This window comes from Ambystoma mexicanum, chromosome 6q (assembly GCF_040938575.1).
Source record: "Ambystoma mexicanum isolate Mex_15411 chromosome 6q, UKY_AmexF1_1, whole genome shotgun sequence".
Taxonomy (NCBI): domain Eukaryota; kingdom Metazoa; phylum Chordata; class Amphibia; order Caudata; family Ambystomatidae; genus Ambystoma; species Ambystoma mexicanum.
In genome coordinates this window covers 400,832,773-400,850,183 of record NC_090937.1, presented here as the reverse complement: position 1 = coordinate 400,850,183, position 17,411 = coordinate 400,832,773, and the positions used below count along the sequence as shown (strand labels likewise).

Here is a 17,411-nt window from a genome sequence, read left to right as displayed (position 1 = left end):
TATGGATATTGTATTGTAATTTGGGTGCGGCCAGACCCAGGAAGTCTCAGCGCAATAGATCACAGTCACACAACACACTCTCTGACTTTGAGCTTGATAACACCTTGGAGGAGATGGATTCCCCCTTTGAACTGAATTCTGCTTGGCAATGGACGACATTGAAGCTATCACAAGGCTGGAATCTGTGATCAAACTCCCTAGTTCCGTAGACAAGCCTGGCTGCTGGAGACAACACTAACCCAGGGGAACAATTGTGGATTACGGTAATGCAACAATGCCATAGTCGAGCTTGAATAATATGAAGCGGAATGAAAACTAGAGGTTGGCTCGAGAGGAAATCCTCTGTGCCCAAGAAACAGAGGGGTCCAGCAACTGTGACAAATTACTGCTTTTATAAATTGAAAGCAGGGATAGGCACACAGATTTCTGCAGCTTCCAAAATGCACCCTCAAATCATTATAGGCTGGTAGTGAGGTTTTATTCCACTGTGACATTACAACCAAAAGTTACATTTCTGGACCTTAGGCGAGATGGGATTGGGTGGACAGTATAGGTAAACCTATAATGTATAGGGAATACATGATCTGATTGGGCCGGCCATATCGGGTGGCTCCGCTGTCACCCCCCACAAGAGGCAAGTGTGAGCTTTTTCAGTTTAAGAAAATTACCAGCATATGAGCATCATGCGAGGTGGGGAGAATGGCCTCAGAGTAGTGCCTTCTTCCCACTAAGGTTACCACCTCTCCGACTCCCCTGGCCTCAAGCAGGAACATTCCAGTTTCCAACTTCATGCTGTGTTTAATTTTGAATTTTCTGTCTTCAGTTTGAAGGGAACAACGGTCTCGGCCTGCCTCAAATGAATGGCCTTGTTTTCCAAGTTCAGATCACGTGTTCAGGGACCGCAACACTGACTTTCTCTGCTTGCATTGATGAAGAAATCCAGCCTTCTGACCTTGCAAGTGTTCTATCTTTTCTGTTGACTTGAAACACTCTCTATCTCTGTCTTTGGCAAAGCTGGGCACAGTAGCTGCACTGCCAACCCTGTCTGGGTTTCTCAGAGAAAGCAGTGTGTCAGGCCTCTCCATGTGTTTTGAGCCTTTCAAATGCCTTCCATTCATTTCATTGCAGCTGTGGCTTCCATTTTATTTTCATGGCTGTTCATGGTGGTTGCGCTTAGGTGTCAGTGAGCAGTTCATGTGTGTGTTACTTTGCAACCAGCTAATGCCTCTACATGTGTATTCAGCCATGTTGTCTCTTCATGATTACTTTGGTGATGTCATCCAGTTATGATCTGTGGGTCCACATCAGTGCTTGTCATCTGCCATCTTGGTGGTATGCTGGGGGGTAGTTTGAGGTCCCCTCAGTAATGCTAGGGGGCGTTGAGGCCCCCACAACAAATATCAAAACTGAACAACTGTAATAAAGTCAGTAGATGGAATTAGACACTGGGAGTAAAGATGGAAATTCACAGATCGCATAATTTGGATATGGAAATTCATGGTCCGAAGAGCACCTAAGGCTAACGTGCCTGAGAGATAGCTCATATGATGAAAGAGAAGGAATAAACTTCTACTACAAACCCACTCATAGTAGCAGAAGTGCAATGTCAGTATTTGCAGAATGTAAATAAAGACCTTGACCAACCTCAGTCTCCTACAGATAGCGGGGAAGATATTGTACCTCTGAGAATAATGGTACGCATTGGTCCATTTAAATATCGATACTGTATCTGTGAACGGGGAGGCCTCACCAACAGCTCCAATTACAGAATGAATAATAAAGTAAGAATACCAGTCCTTGGGGTGGCCTTAAAAGGCCTCTGGGCAGCCTGGACTCACCCTCCCCAATGATTAGCCTCTAGACCTCTTAATTGAACAGGCCATGAATTAGTGGAACATATATCCCTGAATACACTTTCAGATATGTAAGATAATATTTTGGTACTCATGGTTCATTTTGTCAAATACTTCTTAAATAACTATTAAAATTAATAGGCAGACTCCCATGTCTCATGAAGCATGCATTGCATCACCCAAAAACTGAAGGAATGCGTTTGGCTGAGGCAATAGACTCATCTTAATAAGATTGTCTCAGCAGGTAAGAGAAAGGTGTCATATCCACTTACTGTTCAATTGAAATTTAATTTTCAAAAGTAAGGGCTGAATACTCAAATCAAATAATACACACTGTTACCTGGCTATTGTCCTCCCCAAGTATTTATGAGGCACAAAGAGTATGCTTTTCGCAGTTCATCTGGAATACAACTGGGATCAGTGTGGGTAAAATGTCCTCTGTCTTTGAGGTATTAATGTTATACCCTGGGACCTGTGAAAATCTCATGATCTGCTTCAGGGTTCCTTAAAAATGTAGCTGTTAGATTAAAAAAGAAGTAAAAGGCCACGTCATCGCCATATAATATATTATTGGAAACTGGCAAAGAAAAAAAGCCTTGCACAGACTCCTCCTGTCTGCACCATATCACAAGCGCTTAAGTCATTTCACGAGAGGTTAAATAAAGTAGAGTAGTGGAGAAAGGAGGCAACCTTGACGTTCCCCCATCTCAACCACCACTCGGCGTACCAACTTACCAGAATAAAATCAGAGTCAGGCCCCTCCTACAGATTCTGAATATACCAGGTGAACTTGGAAGAAATATCCACTCATTCCATAATGACCAATAAAGAAATACCAATTGATCAACGGTGTTTTCAGCAATGGGGAATAGCATGGCCAATGGCTCAAACATGCTCTCTGCCCACTCAATGGTCTTGATCAGAAAATGTCCATTTGAAAGCAGCAAACATCCAGTAATAAATCATGTCTGATCCAGGTTTTTCTGGGGCTGAACTACTCCTAAATGGGCTGTGAGCAAGAATCTTATTGAACATTTTATAGTCAGAGGTTAGCAAAGTTATTAGGAAATAGGAGACACAAACATCAGGATTTGGAAAGGTCATTAAAGGACCTGCCTTCCAGAATTCTGGGGGAGATTCACCTTGTAGGACATAGTTAATAAGTCACTACTGGTTTTCGGCATATTACCATTCAACTTGTAGATCTCAGTCCCTAGGTCTTCTGCCCCTGGAGATGTACCCACTGGAAGCTGCTAAATTGTATCCAGCACCTCAGATGCAACAATCACAGCAGCGAGGATACATGATTCCTGAAGGATCAATTTGGGGATCACAGAAATCCCTAGGAAATCATAAATTGTTCCTGCAGTTGAAGCTGTTGTTTCCCTGAGTAAGTTGTTATAAAAATACAGAAAAACCTGAATTACTTCCTCAGGTAATGTATGGCATGGCCTGACTCTAAATGCACCGCCGTAGGTATAAGATTTTCCCCATGTCTAATTTCATTTCTCAGGCTAGGAGTTTACCAACTTTCAACCCTATTCATATTGGGTGCGTATATGTTCTACCATTTAAGGTTTCTTTTTTAAGCAAGACACCTTTTAATTCCTTCCTCCATTGTTCAGAGACTGTCCCATTCTCTGCCTTCAATTTCTGCATAACTATTGATATTAATATTCCCCTAAGGGTTGCCTTGTGTGCACCCTAAAATACCTCAGAAAGGGCTCATGTGGCATTGATTCAAAAACACTTCAGAGGAACATTTCTTTGAAACATCAACTAAATGGCCTTCATTTAGTTGATGGTTCAAAGAAATCACCACCTTATTCCATTAAGAGCCAACAAACTATTCTGTCTAATCCCAGAACTCAACATCCCACGATCCAAGTGGGGAGCACAGTGAATAACCAAATAATTGCAGGCCATATGATGTTATTCAAAACAAGAAAATAATGAAATGATATATAAATTGGCAGAACCTGAGATCATTCACGCCAAGAACTGATATTATGATTTTAAGGATATTTTTACATTTGTTAGTAGTTTGAGAGAATTATAGGCTGCTCTTTGTTCTCAGACACCACGCCAGATGTCCAAGACATGGACATTTTTGAGAAATGTGGAACTGGGCCACTGACACTCTCAGACAATTATTACACTCTTGAAATTAGTAAAAATCAAATAGAACATCAAATTATTGTAAACAATTGTATAGTTTTATCTCATTATTGCAAGTGTAGTGTGCATGAACAGAAAAAGACACAAAAAAGGATACACAGTAAAAGAATACAATATCACATGGAATAACGCATTACATTGTAAAAAAAGGTTAAAATATGAGTAAATCTTGTTCATTATATGACATGACATCAGGATGAGAAGAACGCAGTTATATTCACCTTCTGGTGATCTCGTTATATGAGTGTTGGGAAATCTTTAGAGGAAATTGAGGTACCTAAACCTGCAATATATGTTACTTATGTAAAGTTCTCCTAGAGGACAGCACATTCCACAAGGGAGACACTCCCTGACCTAAGCAACAACAAATTACAAACTATAACCCTCAACCTCATTCAGTTGGAAGAATAAGGAGTTACAAAAATGTGCATGCTTAAAAAAATACCATCTATTAACACCCGCGGCAGGTGCCACAGCCAAACAGCTTGCTCAGATTACAGGCTGAATTCTAAGCTTCACACACACATTCTGAGCAAGCTGAAGGATGCTTGTACCCACCCCGCCCTGCCATCGTCCTCACTCCCTTGCCCTCCAATGTCCACTGCCCACCTCCCCTGTGCCCACCGCTTACTTGCTGTTTACTGATGCAGTTCCCCCACAAGCCGCTCATCCATTCTGGGCCGCCATTAAAATAGAAGAATTGCTCCTGCCTCCCATTTCCATAGAAGCCATCTTGGGTGCGTGTATCATTGAATCAAAGGGCAGCAGCGAGCCTGCGACCTGCTGATTCAATCAAATACCTTGATACTAGCACACATGTGCAGATAGTAATAATAACCCTAGCTGTACCGATTGATAAGGGCCTGGGGCCCAAGTTAATAACCCGGAATGAAGGGAGAATGGTGAAAGCACTGCTGATCAGCTAAAAACAAGTCTTCCCATTAGAACTATAAAAGTTAACTTGAGATACCACAGTAATGCACCCCGAGGGTGTGAGATAAAAGTTCACATGCATGTGCAGCCTCTTTCACCTCAATTGTCACCTTGCCCTACCTTATTTATCTTGTTAAGCACATTAAATCCTTAACGCTATAAGCCACAGTGTCTGAGCCAAGAATCCGTAGTCATGAGGCCAAAAAAAACTCAATTTTCTGGTTGGTCTGGAAAATAAAAGGATTGTTCTGACATAACACTTATACATATAAAGAGCATTAGAGACGCCACAGCCCCTCTTATACATCAATTTTAGTTTACAATCACCAGTGTCCCTTGGCGGTTCAATTGTTTTAAATGGGAAATGGGATACAAGAGAGGGAACCAGCAGATATATAAGACTTGACCAGTGATGTAGTCGCCCATTCCTCACATACTGAGATAGTTTATAACATATCACTAAGATGCTCCTGAACCTTTCCTTTTGGGAGTTATTCCAGGGGATCCTGTGGGCACATTGAACCTCCCTACATATACCAAGAACCAAATCCATGCCCAATAAAGATTCGGTAATTAGATTGATGATGAAATGCCTCAAATCAATGGTGTGCTCTTCAATTTCATTTGGTACCTCAAAAAATTAAATGCTATTCCATTGGGCTTTGGTTTCAATATGCTCCACTTGCAGGCCCAAATCATGAACCTGCTTAATAAGCTCCAAAATTTCAGTTGAGTGAGCCCTGAGCAAGCGGTTGGTATATAGCATTGTTTCCTGGATCAGCAGTTCCTTGGCCTTGCTCCGTCAGCAGCCTCTCATACTGCTTCTGCTTCTTCTCTGAAGTACCAGTTGTCGACTGCCGCTGATATTTGTTTGGACCTGGCGTGAGGTTTTGCTTTGGACTGTTCAATGCCAAAAGATTTGGATTTTACAGATCCAAGTGTCCTCACAATTTTCACATTGGGGGTGTTGCTTTGCTCCAGATCTTGGTCTGGTGCATTGGGCACAATAAAAAGTTTACCAAGAAGAACCAGTGTTTACACGAAGCACACCACAAAATAAATTGTCTCTAATGACCTGAAGAAAAAGTCCTTATCACCCATCTGAATCATACCCCTTGGTTTGAGGAGTCAGCCCTGCTGCAGTTCAAGCCTCCAAATTTCTGATCTCTTGGTGCACACTCTGCCCACTGTGCTATCTTACTAAGTATGGTCCTCAGGCAGGAGGGGACTCACACACTGTCACACATGACACTACTTCAAGTTACAGCAACTGCTCTTTGCTACATGGTGTTTGTTTTATCATTGACCTTACACACACATCTTTTTGTGAACAAATAGTTAACTACCTTCATTAAAGGCAATACATGTTGGGCACTTGTGCACAGTTGGTCTTTCTTCAGTCCTTCGATTTGGTTGCTATCCTCTCCACACTGCTGTTCATTCCAGTTGTACTACTCTTTTATGTGTTTTAGAACACACAGTGCCAGCTGTAACTGCCACTGCTTACAAAAGTAGAATATATGCTTCTTCCACATGGTTGTATTTGGAACGGCAACTTGTTACCCTGTAGAGTTTGTTTACTGGACTACTTGCACCTACAGCAACCTTGGTGTTAGCTTGCTTGACTTTTGATTTAATATTGTGTATTATTTGACATAGTGCTACATGTCATAATCAGTGAAGAAAATCATCCAAGAGAACCAAAAGAGACACTCCAAAATAAAGTTTTGGTGTGGCTACAGAATAATGTAAACATAGAGGACGCTCAACCTCATGACTTAAAGATATTATACAGTGAGCAAGTACACGAATGGCGCTCACTGGAGAACAGAGTCTGCATCATCATGGAATGGGGTCAAAACAACGTCCTTCAATGTCCCCACCACCCCACTAGAGTTTTGCCCTTGAAGATCATTATAGACTAAAAAGTCCAAAGTTGCTCTAAAGATCTAGAAACGGTAGAGTCCTGAAATTCCCTCAGAACTAGACATGAGTGTTTACAGCACCCAGTGTTCATTATTACAATGACATCGCCCCTTCCCCAGACACATTTCCCCCTCTTCCACTAGATGATGTAGCCCCAATAGTCACTTGATTCTTGATTTTTTGTACTTATTATCTTCGTTTTCCCTTTACTTGGTATATCCATTGTGATCATTTCTTTTCTATTTGAATGCTGACAAGGTTCAGTCTTTTATTTTGTATTCATTTATTTTGACAGTGCATTAAAAGTGGGTTATCTAAGATGGTTTACCAACAGAAATAATACAAAACATGGTTATTGTCATCCCTTTTGGAAAGGCTGCTTGGTGATTGGAAGGACAGCCTTTCAGCCCCAGGTCTCCCCCACACCTTTGGTTTCTCAGCATTCACTTTAGGTCTCCATCAGAACTTGGGTTTCAGACATTCACTTGAGGTCACTCCAGGACATCATGTTTCTTCAGTATTTGTTTCACTTGACCAGGTCTCTCTCTGAACTGGGGTTTTGGCATTTAATTGGTCAGGTCTCTCAGGGACCTCTGGTCTCAGGCATTCACTTCTCCGGGTTCTGATCAACCTCTCGTTCCTTGGCATTCAATTAACAGATCTCTCCTAGATAAATGGCTTTTGAGGTTTGATTCCAGGTCTATCCTAGGCCACTCATTTATGGACATTCACTGTTCTGGTCTCACATAGACCTCTGGATTCTTCACATTCCTTGTGCTGGTCTGTCGTAGACCTGAAGTCTGCTAGCACATCACTGTGCAAGTCTCTTTAAGAACTATGGTCTCTTAACAACCCTTCTGGGCAGGTTTCACATAGATCTTAACTCTCTAAGTATTCTCCTGTGTGGGTCTTGCATATGCTGCTGGTCTCTCAGAATTCTACTACATAGCTCTCTTGTGGACTTCTGATCTCTCAGCACTCCGTGGTGCAAGTTTCCTCAAGATTTCTGGTCTCCCAGTACTTCACTTTGCAGGCCTATGGACTCTCAGTATTCCACTCTAAGTCACTCGTAGACTTCTGGCATCTCCAAATTACCTGGTGTAAGCCTCTTCTGGACCGCTGGTCTTTTAATACTTCACTGTTTAGGTATCTCATAGACCACTGGAAGGCTTCAAACCCTGGACTCAGGTCCCAGGTAGCAATCAGCTGTTGCTCATGAAGAGTGGCCACCTTGTACAAAGTGGTCGTTTCCATGTCTCCACAGGGACAGTAGATGCCTACCTCTGCACCCCTGCTCTTGTCTCTCCCTTTTTTGGTGACAGGGAATGAAGAGACTGACCAAGTGGTGCAATAGTGGTTGCAATAGACTTGTATTAAATAAAAACCAAACCTATCTATCCCTGGCGCTAGGGGGGGGGGTTCCCTACCTAAACTAAAGAAACTTGGGTGCTCATCAGGAGTTCTGAGTGAGTCAAAACAAAAACAAACAATCCCGGTCACAAAGCCTCCTACTCTATCCTTGTCACTACAACAAAACACTATAAAGTCCAGCTCCACACGATATACGTTCCCAATCCAGGAGAATGGCTCTCTTCCCCTGGATCTGAAGTATCCACACACCTCTCAGGTTGTTCAAGGTAAAAGTTCCACAAACGGTCCGGGTTCTCTGTAACTCAACAGAAAGTCAACTGTTCACATACCATTTTTCTGGGGCTAGGATGATTACTCCCTTCTCCAAACTGGTTCCGCGACGTTTTTCTCAATTGTTAATAAAGTTTGCAGCTCCGTTAGGGAGGGTTTCACTGTCTATATGCTTTGCAAAATTCTTGATCAGCCCCACTGGGATGATGAAGCTGTTCCTGCAGTTCCTCTCAACTCCCCAGTACCACTCGCCAGTGGGACTGGCAAGGGAACTGTATCATACAAATGGTTTACTGTCTTCTCTGTTTCCTTATGGCTTTTATACTCAAATAGTTCTTGATTGTTCTGGTTTTTCTGGAAGGAAATAACCACAATAAGGGTTTTATTTGTATCTTGAAGAAGGTAAGGTTAAGGCATGAGCAGAAAAAGAAGGGACTCTTGGCAGGACCTGGTGTTAACCAATCATCAATGTATAACAGACTGACAACAGACAACAATTGGGGTTGTATCTATGGTACCACCCTAGAGGATTCTGTGGTGCGTACAGTGATTTTCTCCTTTGGCAGGGGCTTCCCCAGCTATTCAATGTTCAGCTAGAGAAGGAAAGTATAAACTATCCCCGGGCCTCCAACCCTTTTAGGCCCCTCTGTTGTACTTTCCATGGTCGCTAAGAGAAGCACCTTCTGTGGCATTTCAGGGCGTCTGGGTCTCTGGTTCATGGAGGTGTCTTCTCAATCACTGAGGTAGGTGCTCTCAGTTCATATTTATTTATTTCTACATTTGTTAAGTGCACAAAACCCAAGGGCATTGAGTTATAACCAGGTACTTTTACTTAGTGGAGAAAAGGGAGGGAAAACAGGAGGGCCGATTCTTGGCCGACTGGTATGACGATTTCCCTGCATCATACTATTCACTGTTCTCACTTGTTGACTTAAGTTTTATGGAACGTCTAAAGAATTTCTTAAACAGTTCATCCACTACCTCCCGGACTTTTGGTTAACTCCTGTTACCTGTTTTGGGGTCCAGATGCTGCACCTGCTCAGTAGGATTTTGGATGACGGTCAATCGCCTTCTCCCATTGGGGTTTGCTTTGTGAGCACTGTACAGCTGGCTGTCGGGAAGTGGACCAGGGACTCAACCTTCCTTCCCTGTATAGAACATTCAGCCACCACCTCTCTGGATACTGTTCAGGTCTGGGTAGGTAATTGTGTGAATAGAAAGGGTTAGCGGTTTTGGTGCAGTTGTAGGACTGCCGGTCCACCCACTACAGGTCATGCCACCAGTCTCTGTCCTTCTTTAGGGCTAACTCTCGGCGACTGGTATGATGCTTTCCCTGCATCTTACAAACAATGCACTTCTGGTCAACCAGGGTGTTTTGCAACTCCCTCTCTTGTTTGGCTTGCCTCTCAACCACCAGCCACCAGCTTTCAGTTGTATAGCGTTTGGCGTTCTGCCTCCATGCAGGGCACCTATTCCCTTCTTCGTTTCTGCTTTCTCCATGGCCAACACCCTGTCGGCCTGCAAGACGTCCTTGTATATTCCCTTGAACCACACCCGCCACGCCTCTTGCGTGAGCTTCTCGGGCCTGCCTTTGGGTGTTCACTCGGCTTTGATCACTCTGTGGTTATTTATTTCTCACTCCACCTCGACTGCTCTCTCTGGTTCTCTCTCTAGTACTCTCTCTGGTATCCTTCCTGCTACCCTTCTGCCTTTGTTTATTTCTGATGCCTTGATATAGTATGGTCCGCCCAGACTGGCATAACGTCCATTCCATTGACTACAGGTGTTGTGCTGCTTTTCCTGCTGGTTTGTAGCACTCTCAGGACCTTCTTTGTCCAGTACTTAAACCATCACAAAAGTTTGATATTTCACAGTACCACATGGTTTTAGACATGAGTTTAGACCCATAAGGATCAGGTCCTGCCATCAGCCTACCGGGTTGGGGTTTAAAGGGTGTGTGCCTCCCAATTGTGTCCTTATCCCCAGGAGAGGAGTCTCTCTCCATGATATCCTCCCACATGTTACCACCCCTAGGGGGACTATTGGTTAATGGCCTTACCTCCCTAGCCTCAGAGAGAGGGGCTCTCCGCTGGGGAGAAGTGATGCCATCTGAAGGAACGTCCGATTTACTGGCCTCTGCCAATCATCTTTTATAGCTCTTGCCAAGTATAGGCTCTTGATCCATCCCATTTGAATGGGTAAGGTTTGAAGTGAGGGTTTTGGATTGGTAATTTATCAATATTTTCCTAACTGACCTACCCCAGATTAGTTAATTGATCTACCTGTTTCAATGGGTGGTTCTCATTTATAATCGTGTGATGCAGCATCTTCATCATCTTGCATAGCCGTACCTTGCTCCTCCATTCCTGGTTTCCTGCACAGCTTGGTTCTTCAGATCCCCGCCTTTCCCCTGTGGGTAAGTCTTTTGATACTTTGTGGTCCTGGTGGGTCCACGAAGGAAGGTGAAAAGTTACTTTGCTTTGTCCTGCTTGCAGTCTTGACTCTCCTGATGGTTTTCCACTTGAGTTCTGGAATGATAGTCTCTTGGCATTACAAGGGGGGGCTGAGGGGGCTATAGCCCCGGGTCTTTTGGTTGTAGCCATGGATAGAAGCTCAGGGGCAACAACCAAAAGGCCAGCAAGGCCAGAGTCCCGACAGTCTCAACATTAGCATAGCCCTGGATATTTTCCAGACCAAGCAACACCCTAAGACTCTCTTGGCCTGAGATTGTCCGTGAAGTATATCCCCTGATACAAATTGGGATTTTATTTGTCCCGGATGGAGAAATAATGTGTCTAGGAGTGGGCTGTGAGCCTAAAGGGTCACACTCATTCCACCGTTTGAGAAGCACATCAGGTAGTGACCAGACCAACCCAGTACTTTGTATCTGCCTCTCCCCACACACATATTAGAATCAGGAGTTCAGAAAACTCACCACAAACCCCACAAAAATCACACTGCTTATTAAGCGACACATATTTGGTGAAAGTGTGTTGTCGGATGACGATTTGCCATTGATCTGGTATTACCTCATGAAATAATGACTGCAACAAAGAAGTGAATTTCCAATGTAGGATTTACCTATTGGAAATCCTCATTACAAAGCCCAACTCCTCTTTACATCTGTAATAATTATCCTTCAGTATCATCTGACTCTTTTGTCTGTGTCTTTGACAAATATAGTACTGCTTACGCTCTCGGTTAAGGAAGGGTATAGATATACATAGCTCAAAGGGATGGACTTCTAATTCTTTTTTTTTGGAAAGGGCAAGCAGGGTTGCCAATGGTACAAATAATTACTCTATATCATTCATTCTTGAAGCGATGCAAGGACTGCATATCTACTAGACTTGGACTCACCCTTATAAAGTATGGACTTTACAAAATAACAGTAAGATTCTGTGTCTACTGCATTAAATCTGTAGTGGGCTATGTAAGGCGAGGTTACCAAAAGCACCAAGAGTTTGTGAAGTTCGATGCAGTAATTTTCTACAGAAGGTCTGAATGGACAAAACCTGAAACAACTTAATCAAGAGTGACCAACCAAATTAATGCTCATTTAGCTGATATCAATAGTGCAAACTCCCAAATGTGCTGAAGTAGGAGTATTATAAGGCCAGAGTTAGCTTTTGTACTTGTTTTTCTTTTGGAAATAAAGAATAATGTGTCTTCAGTCAAAAAATGATAATTTGTAGGAAATTAGATTTTCTACCTTAGCACAAAACATGCTATGTCTGAATGGTTGTATACGAATGGTTCGTTTTACAACTGTTCGAATTACAATTGACCTTTTCACAATTGACCGAATTGTGAAGGTCAATTGTAACATATATGTGGGGGTAAACCCCCCACAACCCCCCACCTAACGCCAAACCCCCCAAAACCCCAATATATATAAATAAATATATATTACCAAACAGATATATATATAAATATATTTATATATATATATATACGGTCAATTGTGAAAAGGTCAATTGTGACCCTGTAAATTCGGTCAATTGTTCATTCGAACAATTGTAAACGAACAATTTGGGTAATACCGTCTGAATCAGTTGACTCCTGAACTCAGGAACACAATTATTGATTTACAGTTGTAAGGAATCCCAGGGTAGTGTAACAGCTTCAATGGGGAGGCACCTTTCAATGAGGCAAGGGAGGTGAGGCTGCTTCCTGATAGTCCCCCTGGTGGTGGTACTTAGCGGGTGGATTTTATGGTAATGGTGACAATGGCCCTGGGAGAACACAGTATTCATCCAACCCTCTGGTGTCCCCACCTTCCTTAAACCCCACTCAGGTCTCTTTGGTCCCACACACCACTACTTGTTATGGTTTAGTAGAGGACATCTTTAAAAACACTTGGAGGAGGAAGAGGGAGACTACCCCAAGCCCGATGCAAAACACCAGTGTCACGAGGAAGATGGAGGTGAAGGTCCACCGCAGGAACCAACACACGCGATGCAGCTGCCCAAAGGCAAAGCTAATGATAACAAATGGAAGAAGGACTTATTCAGCCCCGGAGGAGCAGTGAAGGAGACGCTGGCCCCGTTCTGAGGAACCCCTAGATTGGAGGCTGGGATGCAGACTTCCACAGGTACCTAGGAGGTCTGAACGAGGCAGACCCGATCGATGGCAGAGACACAGGAAGCAAGTCCGGTGAAGACAGTCCAAGAACAGTGGCACAGACAGCTGTTGATGAGAGAGAGATGCCGGAGCTGTGGAGCCACGAGGAGAAGGAAACCGAGCATGGCGGGAGCGAGGAAGCAGTGCTCCAACCCCAAAAGAGGCCAGAGGCCACCCCGAGAGTACCCAAAGGTAGGGAAAGGGCAAGATGTTCAAGTGGGCTGTGAGGGAACTTGAGGGGCTCATGAAAACATACCGAAAAGCCCAAGGGGGCTAAAAAGAGACTATACAATATAATACACATTTTATAAATCTAATAAGAACATCCTGAAGAGCACAAGGGGGGGGGGGGCAAAGATACAATATAATACAAACTTTGCAAAACTTTATGAAAACACCCCAAAGATTACAAGGGGGTGAAAATGGAAGCAGTCAAATAGACACAAGCTTTATAAATCCAATAGGAACATCCGAAAGAGCACAAGGGGGTGAGAGCGAGACTATACAGTATAATTTGAGAAGTGTGAAGCAAATAAACACATCCAGAGTGACACAAGGAAACAACAAAAGAGATAGACAGATACCAACATTGGGAGTACACCTAGAGGGGACAATACTTGGCAGGGGAGTATACCAGGTTTGTCCAAGTGGACACTAGGTAACGAAGGAACAAGGATCCCGCCAAGTCAAAGGAACAGGTTCTGGGACCCACATGAGAATTGGAAAAGCCCAACAGTGGAATACATAAGGGCCAACAACCCACCTAAATACAGGACGAATTATAACCAGTGGACTGAAGCCAAAAATGCTAGCATCTTTGAAGTTGAAGGTTGTGGAAATTAAGTTTGGCAGACTTGATACACTGTGGGAAAAGTCTAAGGTCAGGTCTGGCAGGTTAGTGAACCAGACGTGACAAACAGACTGGGAAAGAACATTGGTTTTGTGCTACTAACTGGAGGAGAGGAATTCCCCAGAGGATTTGGTAAAGAACGTTATTGTGAAAACAAGTAGAACCCAGGAAGAGGTTCCCTCCGGGAGAGCAGGGAACTGGATTATCTTGAAGTTGGCAAAATTCATGAACAGTGTTTTGAACAAGAGGAACCAGAAACCCAGGAAGAGGTTCCCTGCAGGAGAACGGGGAACTGGGTTATCTTTAAGTTGGATGAAAGTGAACATTGAACTGTATACATTCTTTTGGAGAAAAACTGCACTTTGGGGTCAACATCCAGAATGGGAGAGGTCTCCTTTTGGAATTCAGAAGACACCCATGTTCCTTTGGTTTAGATTGAAAGTGTAAGGGATGGAAATAGGTCTAAGAGAAGGGACGCTGGACATTTTTTGTTTGACGACATCCTGACCGTATCCATAGTATTCTTTTGTTGAGGCAGGGCAACCCCTCATAGTAGTTACGGACAGTTAGGCATTTCCCCAACCCCTTTTCCTTCCTTTAAGACAAATAAATGTCTATAATAATCATTTCCACCAAACTTGTGTCAAGTTTCTTACTTTTACATCTTTAGCTGACAATATTTTCTCAGTTTACAGGCACAATCTTCAGAGAAGGCTTGGAAGATGTGGGAAAGGAATACAGCACCAATTAAGACTAAATTGTCAAAGAATATGTTATAAGTGGAGGAGGAGTAAGAAGCAAAAAGATGTCTGGAGTTAAGCAAGAAAAGATCTGTTCATGACTTTTAGGGAAGCATCTCACAATGGATCACAAGGCAAACCAGTCAAGAAGGAAAGATCCAGTGACAGGCCAGAATGGAACCCACAACATCCATCTGGGGTGGATGGAGCCTTGTGGGGAGTGGCAATCCAGAGAGGACAGGACTTCTACAAAAGTAAAGATCACTCCAAGAGGTTGTCCTGAGTTCCACAAGCAATTCGCTGATCCAAGATGAGGAGAGGACCTGAGCCAATGCACCGAGAGGCAAAGGCAGTCTGGAGCACCAGGTACGAGGGAGGAGGAAGTTAGTTGGTGCAGGAGGCCAAAAACACTTCTGAAGCAGCTAGCAGGACTGGGAAAAGTAAGAACCTGTCTAGTATAGGGACTACCCTCATAGGAGGATTGCAGTGAGAATCTGGACAGAACTCAGGCCTATGTCAGGGGTGGGTGCAGTCCTGGGACCAGGGAAGGAGATAAATAAGTCAGAGAACATTAGAACTGCAAATCCAAAAAAGGGCATGGTTCAACTTGAGCTAGTGATGTTAGTACTGGGGGTGGTATACAGTCACCTATTCTATCAACCCCTAAAATATACATTTGGCAGGTGACAGACAAATTGCCAATCCTAGGCATACTGTCCCAAAATCTTTGACCCTAACCCACTGCCTTGCAAGAACCTGCCAGATAAAGGAGACAAGCCCCTCAACAAGGAAAGAGAACCAGAACTCGAACCAGTCAGACTCAAGGTTACAGCATAAAGACAGGCTTTATCTTTAAGGGAACTGCATTCAGCTGACTTAAATGTAACGTACATACAAACAGGATGTCAATAATGTATTTCCCATGATTAAAAATGCTCAGCAACTGGAGGTTGCCATGGAAGCTTGCGATTCCGTTGCTAAGAAAAAGGAGCCAGCAACCAGGACGTTGACAGCAACCTGACTAACCCTTCTTAGTTCCTCCTCTGCTGACTTTCGTTGCTTCTGATTATGCTGTTTTCCTCGTACCTGAAGTTGTGTGATTTCCTTGTTTTTTGCCTCTCGACTTTGCCTTTTGGAATTGCCCTTGTCTGTTCTGTTATCTTGGATTTTTTTCATTCTGTGGTTGGTGAAACCGCCATCTTCGTCTAGTAACTATGCTTTGCATCACGTTCTTGTACTGTTCTTGCCTACCAGACCTAAGACCCGGACCGTCCTTTGGACATTGCCTCTGATAACTCCCTCGGCAGCTTGTATTTTGTCCGACAGCTCCTCGACCCGGACTGCCTTTTGGATCTTGCTTCTCTACAACCCACGGATTTTGTCTTTTCTGTCAGCTCTACGATCCAGAACATTTCATTGGATTGCTTACGCCTAAGTGACTTTGTGCTGGAACATCCCGTAATGTTTCTTGGAATTGGTTTCTACTTCACACACGGACTAGAGACTTCCTTGTGTGTGCTTCAGGCATCCTCGTTCCGTCGGGACAGGTTGTTGGACACATTAGGCATCCGTGTGCCTATGGGAATAGTCTATTTTGGAAATTCTTTTGATTACCTCGAACTTTGCCTCATTTTTGGACATTTTATGAATCAAGGAACCCTCTTGGTAAGCCTCATTTCTTTTTTGACCTTATTTGATTGTCTTCTTACCCTTACCCAAGTCCATTATTGATTCCTACTGTGATTCCTTGCAGCCCATATTAACCTTTTTTTTGTGCGCGTGTTGAACCTTGGAACTGATTGGGGCCAGCTGTTACATTTGCACAGGTTAGTGGGTTTCCGGCCTTGTTATTACTTGGAATACGTAGTGGTATCGTTAAACCTTATCCTTGCCCTTTTTCCCTTGCAGCCACTGTTGTCTCGGGGGTATCCAGTCTTTCAATTAATTGATCCCTCTGCATGTTATTTATTACATCCAGAGGGCTACATTAGTGGGAAGAATTCTTCTTCTTCACAACGGGGTCAAGTTTTAGAAGGATGATTCTGACAGTACTGTTGTCAGCTTTACTGGCATATCAATGGAATTGTACTCAGAAGTTTGCAGAAACTGCTTTGGACACCACGGTCCCACAGATACCATGGCTTCAGTCTGCAACTATGCAAATGTGGGGAGCCCAACACAACAAACTTTGTTGTTACAATGCCCAGTTTCCCTAACAAAAGGTTCTCCACTAACTAAACACAGAAGCACACTCCATGCCCACATTGCTCACAAAATACACATTAGCAAATAGCAAGCTTACCTACCATCTTTGCAAACCATGATGTGTATGGTGGAGGCTTCACCACCATCAAGTACTGGCATCTCTGGGAGGATTCAAAAGACGCATATGATATCCAAATGGTCAATCGGCCAATCAGAGGCTTTGGCCCAACCCCTGAACATAAACCAACCACACCTGTTCTACAAGGGCCCAAATAATTTCAGTCCCTACATAACTATGCCTCACAGGTTCAGCTCTTCAAAGGAAGGCCCACCCATGGCCAGGAGGAAGGAAACCATAGAAGCCAAACAACCCAGTCAAGGAGTATGGGTTAGAGGAGCTGAAGGCCAGCATTTGGTGAAGGCTGGAGGATGGAAGGCTGTAGGAAGACCAGGAGACTGCAG

At 43.6% G+C, this 17,411-nt stretch overlaps 1 protein-coding gene across 1 annotated transcript in view; it reads right to left on the bottom strand.

The window, feature by feature from the left end:
• Window positions 1-17,411, bottom strand: part of SETD7 (SET domain containing 7, histone lysine methyltransferase) — a 428,942-nt gene that overhangs the window by 207,007 nt on the left and 204,524 nt on the right. The gene's annotated exons all lie outside the window — the stretch shown is intronic.